We start from the raw sequence: 14087 nt of genomic DNA, 5'->3' as shown, positions 1-14087 counted from the left end.
AGAGTATTGGCGTCCGGAGTGAGTATCTACAGATCCTCTCGTATCATCGCTATAAGAGGCAGCCTTTGTTATTAAGGTTCACTGTATCTCGGATTAGAAGGGTGGAGATTATTCTGTTCTTTGCATCAGATTGACTTTGTGTGTGTGTGTGTGTGTGTGTGTGTGTGTGTGTGTGTGTGTGTGTGTGTGTGTGTGTGTGTGTGTGTGTGTGTGTGTGTGCCACTGTCTCCAAGAGGAAGTTCAGCTAATCCTTGATATACAGTGTAACTAAACCCCAAATTCCAGTATATCTTGTAAATAGACTTTAGTGCCAGTTACACAATCCTTATCCTTCACAGGTAGGTGAGCAGGTTCTTGTCCTCAAAGGACCCTTTGTTCTAGGTTTGGAATCCAAAGAGGTTCTCTTTTCTTCCTTTTTAATTGCAGTCTGTGTCTTTAAATAGCATTACACCGTTTGTAAAAGCATATACACATGGACACATGTTAAAAAATGGTATGAGGTTATATAAGAATTTAAAATACTGTCAATACTGAATGCAGTTTGCAACAATGTTACAAAAAGGAAAAAAGGCGTTGCAGCTACCATTCACACAAAATATTCAAAGTGTTATTTTATTCATATTTAAAAAGTGGTCAAAATATTAGGAATGACTTAAGCAACAAAATGCTGTTCAACAAAACTACGAGACCTTGTGAATTTATCAACAGAAAGGACCACTTGTGTGTCTCATGTATATCAGTAGATGGCACTATTTGATCAGAGTGAGAAAAAATACATGCCAGGTTAGAGAGTATATCTGTCTATTGAATTTGCACTTTCAGTTTGCACTTTTTGTGTGATAACGGGCTCAGAGTGTGCAGTGATACCGACAGAGAGTAATAGAAAAGACATCAAGTGTTTTCAAGTTGGGAAAGGTAAATAGGGAATAGGTGTTAAAAAGTGTTATCTACAGTCCATTGTCCTATGTGCAACCTTTTGGCAGACTGTTACTGCAGTTGACCAGTAGGTGGCAGCATACCACCACAAATCCATGAGAATTTTTTTCCCACTTCCCATCCTCATCACTTCCCAGATACTGTTTCCTCATACTTATATTTGTTGGATTTTTAAATAGTAGGCTAGTTAGAATGTGTAACAGCAAATAAAAAACATCAAATTATTATGGGCCGAGATAATTGTATACTGTATATGATGTGCCTGTTCCATATTTGAAATTGGAAAGATAGCCTACGTGAATTTTTTAATCACATCGAATAGAAATTTGGCTTACATGCTTTCCTACAGCTGTGTCAATTGTTAAGACATTTAGGAAATACTGTATTCCACTGCTGCACTATTTCGTGCATGCCGACCAATGAGGGGAAATTCTTAATAAATGGATCATCATAACATATTAATTTGCACAATAATAAAAAAAAAAAAATGAAATGCCGAGCAGTTCATTTTTAGTCAATAAAATAATATCCGCTTTATTAACGCAATTGAAATCCACAAAGACGTACGGAGCAGGACACACCGGCTGCAATAGCCTATAGCCTAATTATTTAATTAAAAATAAATAAATAAATAATGAGAATACAAACATATCTGTGCATGCATGTATGACATTTCTCACGATAAGGCACATTCTTTTTTCAGCATATCGCCTGGTCATTAATTTCTTGACCGAAAACGTTTCAGCGGTTTGTAAAAAAAAAAAAAAAAAAAAGCCCACACAGAATAAAGCAAAAACCATTTGAACTATTGCTCAGAGTACGAGTGGCTTCGAATCCACAATCATATATAAATAGGCTAAATTCCTTCAGTCTTAGGCTATCTTTATTTGTAGCCTAATAAAGTAATTTATTTAGCACTGATTGTATTTCATAGTGGTAATCTAAACGTGTTTACATAAAAATACACTATTGATTTTGTATAATAACAAACAATAATCATTTATCAGGTATATACAGTTAAAGTTAAAACATAATTTTATTGTACACACACACACACACTTCCAGACGACCAGTTATATTTAAACTGATTATTTAATGTAGTATAAAATGTAGGGCCTAGCTTATTTAAAAATGTAAGGCTAATTTAAAACGTATGACCAAAACGCCCTAACCGGTGCTGAACGTAAAGGGTGGCTGAATCTGTGGTCTGCTTTGTTTTTACAGGTGCAGACATTTTATGCTACAATTGGAGAATTTTTTTTTAGCATATTTTGCATCGATGTTAGTCCTTTTTCTTTCATTTCCGCAACATTGGTTTGCCTTCTTGCAATATAGCCTAGATGTTGACTAGGCCTACACATAAAACACACATAACGTCGGCTAGAAACATGTTTAATGTCAAAAAGAGAACAGTCTTTGATGTCGGTCGACGTGTGGTCGCTGTATAGCAGGAAACAAAAAAACTAACTGTAAGTTCTTGTTGAATATTACAGGAAGGTAACGGGGGAAAGTAAATGTTCACCCAATATAGCATAGGCCTACATCCCACTTGCAGCTTTCTTTGAAATAAAGCAGCGACTTCTTGCTTATCTCTATCACATGATCACAAGTTTGTCAGATAGAGCGGCGCACTTATCTTTTGGTCGGAGGGAACCGTCCCGTTACTGGAAAGTTCTCGGCTCAATGCCCGAACACAATAATGCATCTACAACTAGCTTTTCTAACCTCTTTCTAACACTCAGCTGCTAACGGCGAAATATCAGACCATGAAACCCTTGAAAACGCTGATGGGAAACAAACTTTCTTCACAAAATAAATAAATTGTTTTTGTGTTTAGATAGCAGGTGGCCCTGACGTCACACGGGGTCGCAGTACGCCCAAAAATAACAACACACACCTCCGCGCACAAGCAAGTGCCTCCCCTGGGGGGGCGGAGGAGGAGGGGGGTTATAGTCCCAAATATACTTGCTTGCTGGGATACAGCTTGATGTGTGTTTGAATCGTAACGAAGAAGAAAAAAAACACACACACAAGCCGCGTATTCGTTCGCATTGCGCGTCATTCAAACAGCACTCGGTGTACTGCTTTTCCCTCTGTTGCATTAGTAATAACAGCGGCGTTGACGGGAGACAGCAGGAGAGAGAGAAAGAGAGAGAGTTTGTGTGTCTCCGACAGCGGTGCCCAGCGGAGGAATATTGTGAGCTTTTTTTTTATTTACTCTGCAGCTTGTTGTTCATTTCCCCCCTGCGTTATGGTGAACTTGGACAGTCACGTGTGAACATCTCTGCAAGCAAAGGAGGACGGCGACTTCTCACCTGGCGTGTGTCCCTTTTGACTTGACCGCGAGGGGAGGAAAATATAGCCTACCTGCCATTTTTTTGTGTGTGGTAAGTTTTTCTGCCCAGGAGCTTATTTCTCTCTCGCACTCTTTTACTTTTTTCTTCTTAACCTCTCTGTCCACCACACTTTGCATTAGGAAGTAAACCGCCGGCCACATGTTTGTCCCTGTGTTGTCTCGCGCTTTTGCAACTTGGCTCGCGACATTGTTGTCTCCACGTTGCGCGTGGCCTCACTGCGTTTTTGTTTTTCTTCTTAATTACCGAGCAGCTGTTAACACATTTCCCCGTGCGTAGTGTAGTGTTCGGCTTTTTCGTGATAGGACCTCCAGACAGATAGACAGACAGCATTGCCCGGGCATTGCCTGGTCTAAACGCTGACTTGTAAAGCCGACTTACTGTTTCACATCTGCATTATTGTTTTAACTTTCAATTCAATGTCTAAATGCGGCATGCTGAGTGTAGTCCATAAACTGTTTGAAATGTACCACCAACTAATTTTAAAGCGTAGGCCTATACTTTTCACGAATGTGCTGAATTCGCTTAAAAAATAACTGCCATTTTTGAACTATATTAAATCAATAACAGCCTTAACGACATATAGGCTAATGTCAGATCATATCTGTATTAATGTCACCGTCGTTTTAGTGTGTGCTGTGATTTGCTGGTATTTTTTAAAATTGCAGTAAATAATAACTGTAAAGTAAACAGTGAATTTCTTCCTACGTAGAGTGCAACTTGGCACACTGTAATATAGGCTAAAATATATTCCAGCCTGTTTTTTGGGGAGAAAGGAAAGGAGTTCAGTTTGTTAAAATTCCTTTAGTTTTGTAGACCTGGTATTATCACCTGTGACATGTATTTTTGAATTCATTTCTCCATCAGTGCCTTTTGTAAGTGATTTTAAAAACGCCATTCATAGTTCTTTACGATCAAGCCTATGCCCTTTAAAAAAAGAAAGAAATACAATTACATTTAAAATCTAGCAAAAGTTCTCGGTGCTGTGGCATATCTATTCATTGCTGATCTGCATGATCAACATCCACGGTCATCAGCAGACAGACAACCCCTTACCGTGCTTGCTTGCTCCATTTTTTATATTCCATCATTTTTCCTTGTCCAGAAACACACAAGGGGGAAGCTGGCGGTGGCATATCAGTTTTCATGATGATTAACCTAAAAAATAAAAAATTCTGACTAATTAAGCCTCACACTAAAAATCTCATAAAAGCTTCTGCTGTGTTCTCTATTTCACACTGTCTTGCCACAGTTGTCTGGCACAACGTGGCCTCACAAAAATCAATAGATGTAACTTTTTTTTCTTTTTTTTATAATAAAAAGGCAAAGGAGGTAGAGAGAGCTGCTGAACTTCTTTTGCGAGGGCCTAGTGTCCTCTGATCAAGCTTTCACCTCCTGGATTAGCTGGATCGACCCCCTTCTCCTTGTGCAAAGCCGCAGGGTGCACAGGTGTTCCCCTCCTCAGTTATGCAGGTGTGGGGCCAGTCTCCCCCCCCCCCCCTACCCCTCCTCACTCAGCAGCTCTCACTCTTCAAAGGCCAGGCGGCAATAAATGCCCCTCGTGAAATATGTCAGCAACGGTGCACAATCAGCCCCTTTGTGGAGGTGGTGGTGGCCCCCCTGTAATCATTTCTTGAAGCGTGTTTTTAAAACAGTCGGCCCCTCTCCTCCTGTCCTGTTGACTTGTTGCTGTGCGGTAAGTAAGGTCATTTGATTTAGTAAAACAGGATACATATTTTTTTTTTCTCTTCCCCACAATGCACTGAGAGAAGACTTTGCCATTAGTCTCCCTCCCATACTGACCGTGGGTTGGGAGCGGTGCACTTATTACCCCCGTCTCTCCCCGCTCCGCGTCCACTTTTTGATTGCTTGCATTCATCATCGAGCGGTCGTGCTCTACATTATGGTAATAGGAAAATGAATGTCCTCCACAGGATTAATGTGTATACCCTGTCATACGTTTCAATCATTTATCAAAATTAAGATTCAGCTCAATGAACGCCGTGGTTGATGCATGATTTTTTTTTTTCATTTTGAATTTTTTATCTTTAGATATGGAAATTGCAATTGTTGCTTCCATCTGGGCGGAAGTAGAAGAACAATGCTTGTGCGATTTAATTTGTATTTCCGAGAGTCCTGTGAAAAGTTTGCTGCTTGTTATTCAGTCCGCGCAAATATACTGTAGTTGCCCAGAGAGTGGGTTTATATGCACAGATCACATCAGACTCCTTCTTAGGCAATGAAACACTTGCTCACTTTTGGATTAGCTTTTGAATTGCACCATCACCCATCCCCCCCCACACACAGCACCTCTGTAAAGATTGAGACTCACTCGCTCGCTCAACCCTTGAGGTGTTTCTGCATTTGTGGGGTGGCGATGGGAAAGGGTAAGAAAATCAAGGGAGTGCATTTCTCTAAACATCTTACTGATCCTTGTAACCCTACGTGTTTTCACACACACACACACACACACACACACATACACACACACATATATATAAATATAAATATATATATATACGGGGCCTGTAACTATGCTTTAAGGCAATTACATTGAAAACGCTCAGGTTTTGTCCCCTGTTAACTTCATAGAAATGTTTCCATGACAACCCCCATGCAAGTTGAAGCAACCAGAAGTGATCAAGTCCTTTTTTTCTCTCCTCCTCCTCCCCTTCTCCTCTCTTTCCCTCCCTCCCACTTCGGTTCCCCCCCTGTAAGAATGGAATTTGTGTTGACAGTTTTGGCCTTTTTAATGGCACTTTTGTGCCGCTCAGAAGTATTTGTTTACCGGGATCATATGCTGCAAGCTGTCAGACTGGGAGAGATTGACTTCTTAAGATAAAAGAGTGTATTACATGCTTAAGAGGCCACCCTTTTCTTTTTTCTTGCACCGTAATTATCCACATCACACAGTAATGATGTTTTGTGTGCCACAGTTACTTAGAGTCTTGAGGCGGCTCAGACTTTTTTAGTTACGCTCCGGGTCACCCCTTAAGCCCGGAGCCTCGACACTGTTGTGAGCGAAGGAACGTTGTGACTGACTTGGCCGGAGAAAGCCCCGCAAGGTGGGGGCCAAGGAGGGGGGGGTTAGGAGGATTAGAAAGGAGATTGCAGGCCTTGCACCACACAAGAGAGAGTTCAGAGCTATCAGTCACTTACTTTTTTTCATTCTGGCCATTTGTTTCATCTCAGCTCATATGGTCACATGTAGAATTTTGAATTAGCATGAGTTTATTTTTCATGGGTTTTTCACGGTTGCTATGCCAAGTTAAAAAGCCTACGTGGTGGTTTACAACTTTACAGTACATCCACCAGAACAATCAAATATCAAATTACCTCGAGAAAAAGATTGTTTTGAAAATATTCTATCTTACTCTACGTCATCGCACCTCCCTCCAAGGACCGCAGAGCCGCAGAAGAGTGTAGCTTTTGGCCGGTTTGTTTTAAAAGTGTTTTGGGTTTGTGTGCATAGTATTTCTCCTGAAGCTATGTCAAATAATGTATGCCTTGTCATAAGATTTAGAGTTCACCCATAGTCCTTACAGTGACCTTGTCGTTGATAGACACTCTCCCAAGATGCTAGAATGTTTGGCCTGTAACAGTAGCTGACCTGTCATACTGTCCAATCAACTGCTGTTTCCTCTTTTAAATCACAGTAACAGCCATTCTTATCTTACTGACTGACAAGATTCCTGGTGTGAAAAAAAATGTGTTGGTTTTGAGGGGTCTTGGCCTGAATCAAAGAGAGAGGGTCACTTATGGATAAAGGCAAGGTCACCGCCACTCAGACCGCATTCAGCCGTCAGCCTGTCATTTCATTCGTAAACAGTCAAACCTCATGCGAGACTGGACAGAGGGCTAACGGTGGAAGCTAATCCAACCATTGTTTTTTATAGGGATTTTTTATTAAAACATCTCAAATTGCATATTTTATTAATGACAGCATCCTTCTGATTATTGGCGGTGGGATTGATAGTTTTTCTTAACATTTGACAAAACAGGTATATGGGGGCAAAGGAATAAAAAGTTTATTTTGGTTATTTCTAATCTGATGCATGCCTATAAACCATAATGTTACTACCTAACAAATATATATATATATTTTTAGAGTATGCAAGGCGTGTGATAGTTGAACTTCAACAGTAGAGTTTTTGTACTGCATGTGGTCAGAGACACAAACAAACAGTTACAGCCTGACATCTCCAAGGACCTTTCCTCTTTACCCAAGAGACACAGACAGAAACGGGAATAAAAAATAAATAAATGTTTATTTCCAACATGTTGTGAGAGGGGGGAAAAACATGGGGGGGGGGGGGGGGCTGGCCTGTGACAGTAAGAGTTTTTGACAGGCACATTAGGCTGCAGAAAGAGCATCCAGCTCGGGGCTGAGGGCATATGGTGCTGCCTTCTGCCGGGCGTAGCTCTAGACCAAGTTACAACACTGGCGCAGGGTCACGACTGTCTCAGGTTTGTTCCTTCTGTCTCACTCATCTAAATAAAAACAGGAGGAGAAATGGAAGTGGGGGGTTGGGTGGTGGTGGTATTGTTGAGTTGGGCATGGCATGTTGTACAGTAGCTGTGTCTTTGAGTAAAGGACAAAAAGGGAACATTTCCCAGACAATCCCTTTAGGGGTCAGGACGTAATTTGGTGGGAGACATTTGACATTTTCAACAACAAAAAAAAGGCATCACTTTGGATGGTTTCACATTTTTGCATTCAACATAATAGCAGTCATCTAGTTACAAGCAAGTATAGTGTATGGAGATTTGATCCCTCCTCAACCGTCTGAACACCCAGCTTGTGCTCGTGGATGGCAACCCCTAATCCCACTCTAAACAATGACCACGTATCCACCACGTCGGCTCAGTTGGGTTTCTCTCCTTCTGCGGACATGGATAATGTGTAAGATGACGCATGGCTCTGGTCTGAATATGGCGGATTTGGAGGCAGGGTAATTACAGGCTACTGTGTGCCGCTACTCTGGATTTTCCCTGGATCTCAGCGATAGGCCTTCCGAAGCTCAAGCAAACCCGACGCCACACACTCTCTCTCTCTCTCTCTCTCTCTCTCGCTCTGCGAAACCAAATAAAACGGCCACAACATATGGAGGCAGCAAAACAATGGTTTATTTTTATGATATTTGACGAGCGGTTTTTAATTTAGATTGTCACTTCTGGCAAGCAGCAGGGCAGATGGTGCAAACTTGAGTGCCCATTAGAGCCTAAATACCTCCAGGCAGCTGTTGGTCATAAACTTTTCTCTTTTTTTTTCTCTCTCTCTCTCTCCTGCATGTTTTTAATTCTCTCTCTCTCTTTAACACGGCTTGGGTCAAGAGGAATCAAACCTGTTACAACACCTGTTTCTGCATATGCAAATCTGTTGTTTTGTCATTTCATTAGGCAAAGGCAGAAAAGACAAGGGGTCCCTTGTGGTTGCGAACGCGACTGGCACTGGGCCCAGTTGGCATGCTTATACACAGCAGAGGGGATGCTCCGGGCGGAGGGTGAGGGGAGGGGAGGGACGAATAAGTCAGGGTTTGGGATGCCTTCACATCACAGCTCAGGCTGGATGGGGGAACCTAAAAATTCACGAGTCAGTCGTCTTTTGGACTTGAGGAAGGAGAGGAGAGTAACACCCCCTCCTATTGTCAACCCGAAGTGAATGATGAAGGACATGCCCAGTAGCCCAAAAACTGGCACACGCGTGTCTGGCACACGCAGCACGCCCCCCTACAAGCCTCCCCTCTCCTCCTCCTTCTCCTCCTCCCATCCTCATCCCTTCATCATCTGGCGCTCTCCCGCAGCGCTCGCCTCTTAACCACATGTGCCAGTGCCGGGCCCCGCTCTTGCTCCGGGGCTAATTGTTCACTGGTAAACTGCATGCTTGTTGGTGGGGGGGGGGGGCTCCCCTTCATCCAAGACACACTGCTACAAAGCATGGTGGAGGCAGAGATGATGGTGGAGGGGAGGCAGATCATGATCTCTCCATGGAGTTTATTTTCCCCGCATAAGTCTGAAGATTGTCTGTTGTAATCCGGCCCGTGCACCGAATGCAACAAATACACCATGAAATTAAAGGTTATTGCAGGAGCGTAATGCAAAAAAGCCCTGTTCCAGATTACCAAAGCTGTTTGCAGACCTGGGGAGAAAAGGAAGGCTAGGGGGAATACAGCAGACTGTGCTTTTCTCTCTGGTTTTGGATGGTCCAAGGGATCTCCCTCTGAGGGCTGGATTGGTGTTTCTTGTTAAAGATTCTTTTTCAAGATATTCATTTTTGCAGTCCTGCTGTATGAAGAGCCTTATGGACACTGCAGTTAGGGTAACACTGAGGGTGTTTGCTTATCAGATGTTTCCCCCATTCAGTTTTCTTTTCTAGTTGGCCAGTATGACTAACCTGCATCCGAGTCCTCCCTAATCCATTGTAACCTGTTCTTATCTACTGCTGTTGTAGTGTTTTCACGAGTGCTGTCCTCAGCCTAGACCTAAGCGGTAGATGGATGGATGGAAATACCTAGGAGGACTAGTCCTTGTTAGCTAATCTCATCTGATAACCCCCCCCTCCTCCTCCCATAGCTTGGTGGGTCTGATTTGTAGTTGTGCTCCTCTCTCTCTCTCTCTTTCTCTCCACACAGACAGCATTAAAGCCAGGCCCCACTAGCCCCCTCTCTGATATGGGGAGAGTTCATTAGAGATGTGCCTTTGATGGGCAGCCTTTTCATGTGACTACCGGTTTCTCAAATACCTTGATGTAGAAGCTTAAGAAGGCATTGTGCAGTAAGCCCTCCTTTTGATGCGACTTATTTAGATCTGCATAGTAAATCAGGGAGGGGGGGGGGGGGGGGAGTAAATAACCAGCCAACAGATGGAAGCAAGGAGATAAGGCACCGGACGAACAATCGCATTTGTATTTTGTTATGATGTTGACAGCAGCTAAAATTCACTAATCTCGAGCCACTGATCTGCATTTCAAAGAAATCTCATTTAGCAGCGGGGAAGGATAAAGTTCCCCTCATTGTGTGCATTTTATTGCATTCTTCGCTAATTTATCTGGCCACAGATTTAACGTGCAAAGGGAGCTCGGGCGGTAGGAGCCTGCGTCCGCGCGTTTGCATCTGGGGGTCTTAAATACTGTGAAAGCGGTTACGTCTAGACTGTGAGCTGAGGGTAATTACACGTCTGACCATGAATAGAATGAGTTTGAAGACTCATCTTTCTTCGGGCAGGGCCTGAATTGCCTCGACTAACACTGATAAGGAGCATTTGGTCCCCACAGAAATATTGGCAGTGACTTTCCATAATGCCTCCTTCCTTTTTTTCTCAACACCGAGGATGGTATTTACTTTTAAGATAAAGTTATTGTGTACAGTAATCTGACTTGTTAGCATAATGGGGGGGACCTTCCCTTTTTCTGCAGTGTTGAGGTATTTGTGGTCCGCGTCTTAAATAGTTTATCTTGACTTAGTCCACAAGCGCTTTATGTAAATATCAGCCTATAGCATTATTAGGCCTTCATGAATACTTGAATGCATTTGCCGTATTTATAAGTTGATAGAATTTACCAGTGGTTTTATATTTGGCACAAAGATATGCGTGGTATTTGTAAATCCCCACGAATTGGAGGTCATACAGAGTAATGGCATTCCCTAATGCTTTTTCCGGTGAATAAAATATGACGCGATGCACAGCCCAAAGGTGTTGTGATATTGAAGTCTACTCAGCAGTCAATCATTAAAGTAAAGTATTAGCTTGAAATAATGTTTTAAAAAATGTCTAAATAAATTTGATTCAAAACTACATATTTGCATTGTAAAGTTTACCATCCCAAACAGTTTGGCTTTTAGTTGATTTCATTAAGTTTTTTGGACAGTTCTTTTCTCAAATCATTACTTTAGAACTTTGCTCCTCAGATGTTCAGTATATAAACTGACACAATGCATATTAGTCATGTGATTCTATAATGCTCTCATCTAAACCTGCCAAACCTTTTCATGTCTGTTTTTCCCAAAATACAGTGCATCGGTTGGAGGCCACCCCTCCACCTCGAACCCTTTCACCCCATTTCCGAGAAAAACCTAGCGCGGCAATCTGCGCAACATTTTCCACAAACTCAAAACAGTGAAAAATTATAGCAGTTGGCATGTTTTGTTTTCAGCTGCGCTCTTTTGAGCTGAGGGCTTTTTGTACAGTTCAGAGAGCACATTCCTTAGGATTCAGCAGTCGTCGGTTGCCCGTAGGGGTCATTGGAATTCTGGGAGAATAAAAGAGAGAAAGAAAAAAGAAATATCTCAGCGAGGACCATGCAGGTCATTTTATGCCCACCCTCATGGCCTTGGTGGCAGAAATGTGGCTCTACAACACGGGATAAATTATTATTATTATTTCTTCCCAATGCTCTCAATGTGATGTATATGCTGTTAAAATGTCCGGAGCAATCTGTAGCTGCAGTTGTGGTATTGTACAGTCTTGCTGCAGCACAAAAAAATCATCAATACTAATGGTCTGTAAATTATACAGATGCCATAGCACATGTGTTAAGATGCAGAAAGCTGAATGGACCTACATGAGAAATCAATTGTGTCAGGTTAACAGTGTGATTTACTTGGTGTTGATAGTTTGAGCCTCCCAGACACTCCACCTTTTGGGAGAGAGAGAGAAAGAAAGAGAGAGAGAGAGAGAGAGAGAGAGAGAGTGAGTGTGTGTTTGTAAGTGATTGGGTGGGGAGGAGGGGGGACTGAAGTTTGTACTGTACTGAAAGTTGCCACACACGCACACGCACATGCGCACACACACAGAATCCAGGTGCACCTTGTTGTTCCAAAAGTTTATTGCTTTCACCTACAAGCCGCATAGACACCAGTTTTGCGAGCCACAATCTAGCCCACACATGTCCACGCCAGCACTCCATGTGCCTGGGAACCACAAAAATAACAAACCAAGATCAGCATTGCATGAATAGATTTGTACTAATGGTATACTCACTGTTTTGTCTTACCTCAGATAGCTGACATCGCTGGATCCCTTCTGCTCCTGTGACGGACAACAACAGCAAGTTCTCTCCCTGAGGGTAAGTATTTGAACATGGCCCCTTCATGTCCATCTGTCAAAGAGGCCTTAACCTTCAAAAAGATTAAAGTAGCATTACCAGTGTCTTTTCAAGGATCAGTGTTAAAATGAACAGTAACCCACAGTGTATTCTCAAGATCATTCAGTTTTCTGGCAAGGACTAATGAATAAAATTATTAACTTGCTGATCTATTTTCTTCTTAAATCAAAACACCAACTGTGTGGTTTGCTGCGTGGTGTTACAGTACTGTTAGTGGGACAGTGTTTGGGTGATTGTAGTGGCTAGTGGAGGTCACGGGGGCCCCATTCCCCCTGCTCAAATGTAACAAATCTTCATCTTGTCCACACTGATAGAATTCCCCCTCCACTGGGCAACCTTTCAGGTGTGCCTGTTTGGTTTTCACACCCCAAGGATTTTCAATCTACTCGAGCTTAGAAGTTATGATATGCATTATGGCCGACAAATGCGGGCAAGCTTGGATACCAGGTTTCTTATTTATTTTGTTGATGTCTTGATTGAGATTTGTACCAGAACAGAGCAGAGCAAAGTGAGCAGGGTTATATTAGCTCCAAGCCGAAGATATAGTAATAATAGTGTAGGAGCTATTGTGTGTATTACTGTATGCTGGCTAGTGGCAATGCAGCGTTGGTCAATGCACTGTTCATATTTGCAGTCAAAAACATCTAATTTGAATTTTTTTTCTTTTATAGGATGAAATATGCACCCTCTGCACCCGTAGAAACAAGCAGACGATACACCCTGTGAAGTCCAAAAGTGGTAAGTGAACTCAGTTTCCTTTTCTCTTTGCACACCTGGTGTTGTGTTTTTTTTAATGTGTCCACTGTAATGAGCCACATCAGTGGATTGGGCGGGGTTTGGTTTTTGGAGTAACACAATCCTGGGTGCTGAAACGACAAAAATAGGTAAAAAAGTATATGGATTTACTTCATAAAATGACAACATTTGTTATGAATATTGATTTAAACACTTAAAGGAATTGTTGTGATCCTATTAAGAAAAGTAGAAGTTGTTTAGAAAATGTTCCTCATATATCCTCATAATAATTTACCATTTTACATACAATATATATATAAAAAAAAGATGAACATAGTAAAGAATAGAAGTAAGTAGAATTTTAAGGCCAGTTTAAAATAAAAGCTTTTTAAATGTAAAACTTAACTTACAATTACATTTTTTGGGGATGTGGGTGATTTTGTGTGCATTTCCAGTAGGTGCTAATTCCATGCATTTCACAAGGACAATGTTGTCTTAGCTGACTAGTAATCAGAAACACTTTATTTATGGGTTCAAACTTCAGACAGAGCTCCTTTTTTCAAGCTAATGATACAAGAAGGTGTTTGTAACCAGGTCAGTCCACGAGTGAGTGTGAAGAATCTCAGGCCGTGTAATGGGAATCACCAATTATATCGCTATGTGGCAAATATATATTACATATATGTGGCTAATGTGGCTTTCTATTGATTAGATCTCCAATATATAAACACACACACACACACACACACACACACACACACATACACACACTCATTTCTTAACACTTTCAGGTAGGGATGGTGAGACGAAACTTAAATTTTGTTGATTTGGAAATATAAAAAGTAAACATGGGATCAGGTTTTAGGGGTGTTGTGTAATGGTGTGTATGTTCCATTTGCTGTCACTCAGTAATCAATCCTCATGATATGAATTTTTGTAATACATCTGCATTCATATTC

At 41.7% G+C, this 14087-nt stretch overlaps 1 protein-coding gene across 2 annotated transcripts in view; it reads left to right on the top strand.

The window, feature by feature from the left end:
* The first annotated feature begins 3197 nt into the window (after positions 1–3197).
* Positions 3198–14087, top strand: part of foxp2 (forkhead box P2) — a 101786-nt gene continuing 90896 nt past the window's right edge. The window contains exons 1-3 of one of the 2 annotated variants that reach the window (XM_080051057.1): positions 3198–3323; positions 12288–12354; positions 13065–13131. The gene's annotated coding sequence lies outside the window, so the exon portion shown is untranslated. Of the gene's footprint in view, positions 3324–12287; positions 12355–13064; positions 13132–14087 lie in introns of those variants that run through there. The other variant, XM_080051058.1, reaches the window with a different exon arrangement.

This window comes from Ammodytes marinus (assembly GCF_949987685.1).
Source record: "Ammodytes marinus genome assembly, chromosome: 22".
Lineage (NCBI taxonomy): Eukaryota > Metazoa > Chordata > Actinopteri > Uranoscopiformes > Ammodytidae > Ammodytes > Ammodytes marinus.
Note: the sequence above shows the minus strand (reverse complement) of the source record. Positions and strands in the feature narration are given on the sequence as shown.